Raw genomic sequence first — 10,459 nt, 5'->3', positions numbered from 1 at the left:
ATTACTCAGAAGTCTAGTTTCAAATATAATTCCTTCGAAGTTTTGGTGCTTTATGTAACGCTATGTAGTGTACATGATAAAACCCGTTCAACATTTGTGTTAGCTACTGTATACAGGCCACCAGGGCATAATACAGACTTTATCAAAGAATTTGCTGATTTTCTATCAGAGTTAGTACTGGCCGTAGATAAAGTACTAATTGTTGGTGATTTTAATATCCATGTTGACAACGGAAAAGACGTATTGGGATTAGCATTTAAAGACACACTAAACTCTATTGGAGTTAGGCAACACGTGTCAGGAGCCACTCATCGCCATAATCATACTTTAGACCTAATATTGTCACATGGAATAAATGTTGATACCGTTGAAATTCTGCAGCAGAGCGATGACATCTCAGATCATTACTTAGTATCATGTATACTTAATTTAGCTAAGGTTGCAAAGCCGCCCCCTCGCTTTAAAAATGGCAGGACAATCACTGCCGCTACTAAAGATTGCTTTTTAAATAATCTCCCTCATCAGTATCATCTGCTCAGCATCCCAGATAGTATAGAAGAACTCGATGTTGCAACAGAAACTATTGACTCTCTCTTTTGCAGTACTTTAGACACAGTTGCTCCTCTGCGCTTAAAGAAGATTAAAGAAAATAGTCCAACGCCGTGGTACAACGAGCACACCCGGGCCCTTAAAACAGCAGCCAGAAAAATGGAGCGCAGCTGGAAGAAAACAAAATTAGAGCTATTTCGTAATTCGTGGAAAGAGCACATGATCACATACAGAAAGGCCGTAAAAACTGCTAGATCTGCTTATTTCTCAACTCTCTTGGAAGAAAACAAACACAACCCAAGGTATTTATTCGATACAGTGGCTAAATTAACCAAAAATAAAGCTTCAACTTCTGATGATTGTAAACAGCACAGCAGTAATGACTTTATGAACTTCTTCACATGTAAGATTGATAATATTAGGAAAAAATTTTTAACCATGCAGCCGTCTAATACAGCATCACATCAGACAGAGCATTGTAGTGTCACTGAGGAAAAATTACACTCATTCACTGCTATAGGAGAAGAAGAATTGGCTAAACTCGTTAAATCATCAAAATCGACAACATGTATGCTCGACCCTATACCAACTAGGCTATTAAAAGAGATGCTACCAGAGGTCATAGATCCTCTTCTTAATATCATTAATTCATCTTTGTCATTAGGATATGTACCGAAAACTTTTAAGTTGGCAATTATTAAACCACTTATTAAAAAACCGCAACTTGATCCTACAGATTTAGTCAATTATAGACCAATCTCAAATCTACCCTTTCTGTCAAAAATACTTGAAAAGGCAGTGTCTTCACAATTATGTTCCTTTTTAGAAAGAAATGGTATCTGTGAGGATTTCCAGTCAGGATTTAGACCGTATCATAGCACTGAGACTGCTCTCGTCAGAGTTACAAATGATTTGCTCTTATCATCCGATCGTGGCTGTATCTCTCTATTAGTGTTACTCGATCTTAGCGCTGCATTTGATACTATCGACCACAACATTCTTTTGAATAGACTCGAAAATTATGTAGGTATTAGTGGAATTGCATTATCATGGTTTAAATCATACCTATGCGACCGTTATCAGTTTGTAGTAGTAAATGAAGATATGTCACACCGATCGCAAGTTCAGTATGGAGTACCGCAAGGCTCAGTGCTAGGACCGCTACTCTTCACCCTGTACATGCTACCACTGGGAGATATCATTAGGAAGCATGGCGTTAGTTTTCATTGTTATGCTGACGATACTCAGCTCTATATTTCTTCACGCCCTAAAGAAACTTACCAATTCACAAGATTAACGGAATGCATAGCTGATATAAAACATTGGATGACTGGTAATTTCCTGCAACTCAATTCAGAAAAAACTGAATTTTTAATTATTGGACAAACAAGCTCCACAAGTAGTAACCTAGAATACTGTCTAACACTTGATGGCTGTTCTGTCAAGTCCTCGTCGTCAGTGAGGAACCTGGGTGTGCTCTTTGATACCAATCTTTCGTTTGAAAGCCACGTTTCTAGCATCTGTAAAACTGCTTTCTACCATCTTAAAAATATATCTAAATTACGGCACATGCTCTCAATGCAAAATGCTGAACAGTTAGTTCATGCGTTCATGACCTCAAGGTTAGATTATTGTAATGCTCTACTGGGTGGTTGCCCTGCTCGCTTAATAAATAAACTCCAGCTGGTCCAAAACGCAGCAGCTCGAGTTCTTACTAGAACCAGGAAGTATGACCATATTAGCCCAGTTCTGTCAACACTGCACTGGCTGCCTATTAAACATCGCATAAATTTTAAAATCTTACTTATTACTTACAAAGCACTAAATGGTTTAGCTCCCCAATACTTGAGCGAGCTCTTAACATATTATACTCCATCACGTCTACTGCGGTCTCAAAATTCTGGCCAGTTGATCATACCGAGAATATCCAAATCAACTGCAGGCGGTCGATCGTTTTCCTATTTAGCACCTAAACTCTGGAACAGTCTTCCTAACATTGTTCGGGAAGCAGACACACTCTGTCAGTTTAAATCTAGACTAAAAACACATGTCTTTACTGTGGCATACACATAAAACACTTTTTCAATGAAATGATTGTTAGGCTGCATTAACTAGGTCAGCCGGAACCGGGAACACTTCCCATAACACCTGATGTACTCGTTACATCATCAGAAGAATGGCATCTACGCTAATGATAGTCTCTCTGTTTTATCCCGAGGTTTACTGCAGTCAGCTGGATCCGGGCCGTATCTAGTTCAGATGGTGGACCTGCACCCAGAGAAGACCAACACATGACCCCGAAGTGTCTGGGAGACCGTGATTAGACTCCCCCTGAAACTGCCTCATCGACACGGCATCTCAATAAACCCGTCTCCTGCGTGTTGCCTCCGATCATTCGAATATTGCACTTTAATAATTATTTAATCAACATCATCCTCAATAAACCCGTCTCCAGCATGTTGCCCCCGGTCCCTCGAATATTCTGATCTATTATGACCTCCGAGCTGTAAAACTGCCAGAATAATAATAATAATACGCTGTTTGTTAATTGGCCAGAGGAGAACTGGCACCCCGACTGAGCCTGGTTTCTCCCAAGGTTTATTTTTCTCCATTAGGTCACCTAATGGGGTTTTGGTTTCCTTGCCACTGTTGCCTCTGGCTTGGCGTGCTCAGTTGGGGACACTAAATTTTTCAACTAAACATCGAAATACATCTAAATAATAAACTAAATTAACCATTTAAACTACATTACTGATCAAATTATTGATCTAAAGCCCACACTGTCACTGTATGATACTTGAAATTTTTCCAGAATGGCTATACAGCTGAATAAAATTATGCTGCATTATTTTCCTGTTTAACACTGTAAAGCTGCTTTGAAACAATCTACATTGTTAAAAGCGCTATATAAATAAAGTTGACTTGACTTGACTTGACATCCTGAAACAGCATTTTAGTGATGTTCATTACTCATGTATGCCCTTGGCTGACTTCTATGGCACAGTTCCATTAGCAGGAGAAGATCCCGTTGAATACTGGGTGCGGCTGAATAAAGCAGTGGATCTTGCGGAGGAAGCTTTAAAGAGGCTTGGTCGACGAATGGAGGATCCATGTCAAGAAGCTGCAATGATGTTTGTGAAGTACTGCCCTAATTCTGCCCTAACTGCCCTAATTGCTGCAGTGTTCCGTTTCAAAGCTCCAGAAAAATGGACCGCACAGGAGATCCAAGAGCAGCTTGATCGCTACCAGACAGAATTAAAAGAGCAGATGTCAACCAAGATTAAACGTCATACTGCTACAAGACATGTCACCGCTCATGTTCAGACGTCCCACGATGATGATGAAGTGGATGTTGGCTCTCCTATAGAGCCAGGTGAGTGTAGCAGAGTCAGCACTGCACCCACTACACAGAGTGACGGCAATTGCATGAGAACTTTAATTAGTCTCCTTGACCGTGCACTGTCTCAAAATGTCCAAATGCAGTCTCGCCAGCCTCAAAGCAAGTTCTGTAGAGTATGCAGATCCCAAGATCATTCTACAGTAGCACACTGTCGTCGAGAACATCTGTGTTTTGCATGCCTTCAGTCTGGGCATAGCAAGAGGGAATGTACAAGTGACAGGTCCAGGCCTGGTCCAGCACCATTCCGGGGCTCGCCAAATTTAAACTAGATGGCTCACGTTCAGAAGGGGAATGCGTGAGCACAATTGAAGAACCCCTAGAGAATAATGATCTTCACCAGTTTTATGAGAACGCATGTGCACAGGCCCCCACAGGAACCAAAGTGATAGCGCAAAATGTTCAAGCAGTTGGAGCATTCGATGATTTGTTTTATGCGCCCGTCAGTGTAAACAATGCATTCTCAATGAAAGGAATGATCGATACAGGTTCCATGGCCTGCACTTTTAGTGAGAAAGCAGAAGAGAGGATGTTAAATTAAAACGTGCTGCCTTCATCCATACCACTTCAAGAGGAAGTTGTTTTAGTAGGATGTGGTGGCAAGGTTACAAGACCAGAATGTTTATATGAAGTCGAGTTGAAAGTTTATGGAGAAAGCTGCCTAGTGCCCGTTCTCGTTGTACCCGGCCAGCGGGATGATCTGATCATTGGTACAAATGTGATCAAATTCCTTGCGCATCGCATGAAGGGTAGCAGTGATTACTGGAGACTTGTTTCTAATCACAGTGTGGAACCGATGGCAGGATGTGAGCAGTTTCTGGATGTAATGGCCAACACGTGTCGGTGGAAGGGTTCAGAGCTGCCAGACAAGGTGGGAACCATCAAGCTACAGCAGAGTGTTACCCTCTTGGCAAAGCAGGAACATCTTGTCTGGGGAAAGTTGCCCAAAAATGTTCCCATGTCCCCAGGGAGCACAGTTGTAATGGAACCAACAACTTCGAGGTCTGCGTCACGAGACATCATGGTTGGGCGGGTTGTCACGCCATTATGGGGTGATCGCTGGGTTCCTGTAAAAGTCACCAACTTCTCTGACAAGCCAGTCACCCTAAAGAGAAACCGCAAGTTAGCAGACGTGTTCCCGTGTGTTGCAGTGGAAGATTTCGAACTTTTCCAAGGGCTGAGCCGAGCTGAAGTGGTTCCAGAGGAGAATCAGCATTCACCTATTTCTTCCGCTGATTTCAAACGTAGATTGGAAACTGTTGGTCTCGCTGATCTTGACATCCAGTCTTGCTCTGTTAGCCATGAGTCAAAAGAGAAATTAGTCCAGTTGCTGGAGAAATACAACAATGCGTTTTCCAAGCATGCATTGGACTGTGGCGAAGTTAAAGGGTTTGTTCACCGCATTCGGCTAATGGATGAGCGTCCATTCAGACTCCCTTATCGTAGAGTGCCGCCAGCACACTACCAGAAGTTGCGGCAAGTTTTGTCCCAGATGGAAGAACAAGGGATAATCAGGAAGTCTGTAAGCGAGTATGCTTCCCCGTTAGTCCTAGTGTGGAAGAAGGATGGCAGTCTGAGGATATGCACAGACTTCAGATGGTTGAACGCAAGAACGATAAAGGACGCACACCCACTTCCACACCAGTCCGACTGTTTAGCTGCTCTGGGCGGGAACACGCTCTTTAGCACCATGGACCTGACGTCAGGATTCTATAACATACCCATGGCTGAAGAGGACAAGAAATATACCGCGTTCACGACTCCTGTAGGGCTACACGAGTATAATAGGATGCCGCAAGGGCTATGCAACAGCCCAGCCTCCTTTATGCGGATGATGGTAAGCATTTTCGGAGACTTGAACTTCAGTAGCTTGCTGTGTAATCTTGACGACCAGTTGGTTTTCGCTCCAAATGAACAGGAAGCATTGGAAAGATTAGAGGTCGTGTTCAGTCGTTTGAGGCAGTACAATCTTAAGTTGAGCCCTAAGAAATGCCACCTACTGAGAACTTCTGTAAAATTCCTGGGTCACATTATAGATGGAGACGGAGTTTCTGTAGATCCTGCTAAAGTTGAGGTTATCTCTAAGCTGTCCAAGTTCGATTTGATGGAAGATGACAGATGTACTCCATCAGTACAGAGAATTAAATCAGTCCTTGGTATGATCTTATATTACCAACATTTCATTCCTGGATGTTCTGCTTTGGCGAAGCCACTTTTTGCTCTCACAGCTGGGCAGAGAAGGAAGCGGGGAAGCAAGGGAGAAACTAAAGCAGGGACTTATAGGAAGCTCAAGCCTACAGATTGGACTGTGGAATGTGATCATGCACTAAGCAACCTCAAGGAGAGTCTACTTAAAAGTGTGGTTTTAGTACACCCTGACTTCACTCGACCTCTGATTCTCGCAATCGACGCTTCACTGGATGGTTTGGGAGCAGTATTATCCCAAGTGCCTGCAGGCCAAGAGCGAGCTCGCCCAATCGCATTCGATAGCAAGACCCTGAGCAGATCGCAGAGGAACTATCCAGTTCATAAGCTCGAGTTTCTGGCACTCAAATGGAGTGTGTGCGAGAAATTTAGCCACTGGTTGAAAGGTCAAACATTCACGGTCTGGACAGACAACAGTCCGCTCACGTATGTTATGTCCAAAGCGAAACTCAATGCTTGTGAGCAACGTTGGGTGTCTAAATTGGCAGCTTACACTTTCGAGTTGAAGCATATAGCAGGGACAAAAAACATAGTGGCGGATGCTCTGAGTAGAGACCCTTTTGTCAAAACTGTGAGTAACAGGCTAATGAAGGAGAGCTATCGTGATTTACTTTTGGAGGCTGAAGAGGTTGATGGAGATGGAGTTCGAGATGCTTTTCGTCAAGGAGCTCAGAACTTGCAGATCTGCCTCCGATCCTGTCTTGCCCTCCCTTCTGATAGCACCACTGTCCAAGCCTGTTTAAGTTTACATGATCAGTGGGAGGAAACATCAAAAGCAAGAGCTGTACAGCTAATTCAGTCCTATCAAGATTTAGTTCCAGCTAGTGTTGATACCCTTCCAACGATCCCTGCAGATGAAATCCGTGAATTACAGGAGGCCGATTCAGTCATTTCAAAGGTGACATTCTTTTTGAATTTAAAGCGTCAGCCATCGAGACGAGAAAAAGCCAGCATGAGTTCCAGAGCCATAACTTTCTTCAGACAGTGGGACAAACTAAAGATTGAGGATGGGATACTTTACCGAGTCACACGAGATCCACATAGTAAGCAAAAGCGATACCAGCTAGTCTTACCCTCTAGTCTCAAGGACCAAGCTTTGAAGGGTGTGCATGATTTAGCTGGTCATCAAGGCCAAGCGAGAACCATCCATCTAGCCCGCCAACGCTTCTTTTGGTCGGGAATGGGGAAAGATGTTTGTGAATACATCAAGTGCTGTCAAAGATGCATTCTGGCCAAGGCTCCCGAACCATCTGCACGAGCCCCGCTTGAAAGTATTAAGACCTCAATGCCTATGGAGCTGGTATGTCTCGATTTCTGGACCGCGGAAGATGGAAAGAAACGCTCAGTTGATGTGCTCGTTCTGACGGACCATTTCACGAAGCTGGCTCATGCCTTCCCTTGTGCAAATCAGTCCGCAAAACAAGTTGCAAGGAAACTGTGGGACCGTGTATTCTGTGTGTACGGATTCCCAAGTCGCATCCACACTGACCAGGGAGCCAACTTCGAAAGTGCCCTTCTAGCAGAGTTGTTAAAACTGTCAGGGGTCGCCAAGTCTCACACCACCGCTTACCACCCCATGGGAAATGGAGGAGTAGAGAGGTTTAATCGAACCTTGGGGAGCATGCTCCGAACCCTGCCTCTGAAAGAAAAGCACAAATGGCCAGAGCAAATACAAACGCTGACCTTTGCCTACAACGCTACGGTCCATGAGACGACAGGGTACGCTCCATTTCAGCTTATGTTCGGCCGTGTACCAAGATTGCCGGTGGACATTATGTTCAGACAGGTGCTACATGACCCTGTAGTTGTTGATCATCAAAGGGAGTGTGAGGATAGTACACAGGAACCTGCTGTTGGATATTAGTTTCCTACCTGTCGAGTCGCCTGATGAAGAGGGAAGCATTTTACCTTCTGCAGTGGAGTCAGAGAGGGAGTCCGATAGCGTCAGAAGTGAGCCTTGTGTGGATGACTTTGAACCAACAGATCTTGAGGAGAGAACAAGGAGATGGGTTAATGAAGACTCTGAAAGCCTGGTAGATCAAGACTCTGCTGTTGAGGAAGCTTTAGGAACAGACCATCTCAGTTCAGATGGAAAAGAGTCCAGTGATCAGTTGCAGACTGAAGAGAACAGTAGCAGAGACCTCCCTCAGAGTGAAGTTGAAGCCAGTCCAACATCTCTTGACGTTAACCTTGACTGTGACACAGATACACATACGCAAATTCTGACTGACACTCATACTGACACCCAAGTTCCAGTTCCTGACATTCAGGGTATTAGAACACGAGCAGGCAGAGCTGTTAAGAAAGTAAACAGATGAATTGAGTCAATGGTTCAGAAACCCTTTTACCTTCAAGGTGTAGGAAATACATTGAAAAGGAGATCTGGTTCATTTCTTTCTCTGTTCTAAAGAGTATTCTGCTGTGTTTTGTTTTTGTATGATGTGAAGCGACATTTTGATTCCAAATACGAAATATGAAGGACAGGTCATATTATGGTGTACAAGGCATCGTAATTTTCCAAGATGATCTTAGGTTTGATCACCCTGAGGTTTTTCTTGACCTATTATTGGGTAACTCACAAGTTGAACTAATGAATGTTTCATTGAAGACCTGTACCAGTTATTCAGTTTGGATTTAGTTCAGATTTTTGTGAAATCCGTAAGGGGTGAATGTAACGAGTTAAAGTGAATTATATAAGTATGTAATACATTGCTTTTTCACTAAAATCTTTTTATTATTTTACCGTTTTATTCCTGGTTTTCTTTTACCAATATTTGCTGTAAACGTTTTGGAGACTTTTATTTTGACACTCTCTTCTGCCGTCCTACTGACGCCATTTTCAAGCGCGCGCGCCTCTCGCCAGTCTGCATTGCATATGCTGGGGAGAGGTAAGCGTTTTTCTGAGCTCTTTATTTTATGGGTAAATTAAGTTTATAAAGTGCATAAATCGATTAAATATTTTATTGTAAGTAGTACTGAGACTATTTGCAGTGTTCTGATGTATGTTTTATGCGTGAGTGGATTAAGATTATGAAGTTATATCGAGTGGGCCGTATGATATGCTATTGACATGGTTTTGAGTCTTCAATTAACTAATAACTATTATATCATACAGGAATGTTTCACGAAATGCCCGCAGTGTGAGATATGAACTTTATTCATATCAATCCACAGGTATTTTACCCTTTATTGTCTTATGTCCTTTTATATTCTTGTACTGAGTTAATACTATGTTTCAATGTTAATGTTAACTTTTCTAACTGTTACACAAAATGCAGTCTGCATTGCATATGCTGGGGAGAGGAATGTTTCACGAAATGCCCGCAGTGTGAGATATGAACTTTATTCATATCAATCCACAGACGAAACCTGTTGAGTGCTGGTGTGGCTGTCAATAAATCCCCTTTGGTGAACTGCAGCGAAAGTGTCCTGGTTTTCCTTATACACAACGCAGAGAGAACGTAACGGCGGTCAGCAGAGGACCGGTTAAATAAGAAATATTGGAAAGAATGTTTAAACATGAAACTTAACCGCCAGTAGGTGGCGGCAGGTCTTAATGAGTGAGTCATTGAGTCGATTCGTTCAAACGGCTGATTCATTTAAGAATGAGGCAGTCGTTTATGGATAGGTCATTGAATCTTTGATTCAAACAATTCATTCAAAACGCTGAATCATTCAGTTGCTGTGAGATGCGTTATGGTTCTGCTATGATCTTTGTTTGGAACGATTTTCACTTCTGAAATCGAACAAAAACACTCAATAGTGCATCTAAAATGTAAGTGACTTAATGTTAATTAATTGATTTCTCCTCGAGAGCCTGCGCGAGCGTCAAAAGCGCAACATTGATACCGTCAGTTTATTACCCAGCAGGCACACAACGTCATAAGACGTTGATATTTGGTTACATTTTGGTTGTGACGTCAGGTGACCAAAATTCAATGTCAGCTCAACGTCTAATGCCAATGTTAATTTGATGTCCAATACCAACGTCAGCTGATGTTGATATTTAGTTGTTTTTAGGTTATGTTGTAAAGTAACCAAAATCTAATGTTGAGCCAACGTCTCAAGCCAACATCATATTGACGTCAGATTATAACATCATTAGACATTTATCCTTTGTTGGTTTTAGGTTGTGGTATTAACTAACCAAAATCTAACGTTGAGCCAACGTCTCAAGCCAACATCATATTGACGTCAGATTCTAACATCATTAGATGTTGATCCTTTGTATGTTTTAGGTTGTGGTATTAACTAACCAAAATCTAACGTTGAGCCAACATCATATTGACGTCAGATTCTAACATCATT

Source organism: Gobio gobio (assembly GCF_949357685.1).
Source record: "Gobio gobio genome assembly, chromosome: 24".
NCBI classification, from domain to species: Eukaryota; Metazoa; Chordata; class Actinopteri; order Cypriniformes; family Gobionidae; genus Gobio; species Gobio gobio.
Note: the sequence above shows the minus strand (reverse complement) of the source record.